This window comes from Etheostoma cragini, unplaced genomic scaffold (genome assembly GCF_013103735.1).
Source record: "Etheostoma cragini isolate CJK2018 unplaced genomic scaffold, CSU_Ecrag_1.0 ScbMSFa_2160, whole genome shotgun sequence".
NCBI lineage: Eukaryota > Metazoa > Chordata > Actinopteri > Perciformes > Percidae > Etheostoma > Etheostoma cragini.
Window position 1 is genome coordinate 215 of NW_023266292.1, and position 1,570 is coordinate 1,784.

Sequence of the window (1,570 nt, forward strand, 5' to 3'; positions counted from 1 at the left end):
CACTGAATGAGAGAAGAAACCTGGGTGGAATATGTAATGTTAATGTTGTATATTGCTTCAAAACCTGGTAGTGGCTGGAAATCAAACCATGGCAAAATGCTTGCACTGCTATGGTATAAATCATAGTTAAAAAGTAACATCACTAAAAGGAAGCTACTGTGATGGCTGAAACCTCAACATTAGTCAACTGCTTGGAAGGTACTGTAGCTATGCTGACAACTAAACAACCATCACTGGGCAATGTACTGCTCACTGCAAATCTTGCAACACATCTGGACATTAAGACTGACTTTTGCGTTAATGACCATGAACCCAAGGAGATTGCCTTTTAATACTTTTCTCTTTCATAATAAGAGTTTCTGCAGCTCTTTGATAGACTGGACAGTAACACTAGCTGGAGATACCGGGGATTGAACATGGGGCCTCATACATGCGAAGCTACATCCCCTGTATGTTTTCAGATTTTTATTACTTTTTCTGAGATCATTGAATAGGAGAAGAACCCTGAGTAACATATGTATTATTTCTGTTGTATATGGTTTCAAAACATGTTGTTTTGAAACGGGAACCTACTCTTTCAAATATTACTCCTTTATCTATCATTATATATACATCAAGTCCTGACCATTCCCTAACCGGGAATTGAACACGGGCCACAAATGACAATGCCAAATCCTAGTCCATAGACCATGAGGTTCAGTTAGCTAACGTTAGCTCGGGGTGTATCTACCTAATTATTAGAGCAATTTGTACAAGCTTTAAAGCGTTAAGCTTTACATTGATGTAAAACATTAACGGTGATAACAAATGTACCGCACACACTAAAGATACTTAACCTACATTTAAGTCATCATTTCACCGTCATCAATGCCGCTCGATTTGCCGCTGAGGTCTGCTATTTTTATTTTTTTCGAGACGGCAAAGAACCGCGCAAAGGATTGTGGGGCATTTGGGACCGTGAAGGATACACAGATGCATCCTTCTCTGTCTATGGGAAAGTTTCTGAATTAAGGACTCAGTCCTTGGAAGAATTTGGAGGATGCTCGACATTGGAATGGTCCTTCGACGGACGTCGATGACGTAGCGTCCCCCTCCTGAAACGGCTGCTAACTCATCTTCTACATCCCAACAGCATAATTAAACAGCTCAGTTAACAGTTCCACAATCACTTCATCCAGTGTTTTGAAACGCGGCAAAAAAATTGAATGGTGGTATAGTGGTGAGCATAGCTGCCTTCCAAGCAGTTGTCCTGGGTTCGATTCCCAGCCATTGCAGTAGTTTTAATTTGTGGTTACTTGCTTTATTTCAACCCAATAGAGCATGTTTGGGATGTGGTTGAACGGGAGCTTTGTGCCCTGGATGTGCATCCCACAAATCCCACTCCATCAACTTGTTGAATCAATGCCACCTACAATTAAAGCAGTTCTTAAGGCAAAATGGGGTCAAACACAATATTAGTATGGTGTTCCTAATAATCCTATAGATGAGTGTGTGTGAGTGTCAAGTATTGTTATTTTTGGATTCAGGTCCAAATTTGGACATTTTAGTGCAATGCAAAGGTGCATAACAG

General features: G+C 40.5%; 1 non-coding gene across 1 annotated transcript; it reads left to right on the top strand.

The window, feature by feature from the left end:
* Nucleotides 1-1,203: 1,203 nt before the first annotated feature.
* Nucleotides 1,204-1,274, top strand: trnag-ucc. Its single transcript has one exon. It is a non-coding gene; the product is annotated as a tRNA-Gly (tRNA).
* Nucleotides 1,275-1,570: the final 296 nt, after the last annotated feature.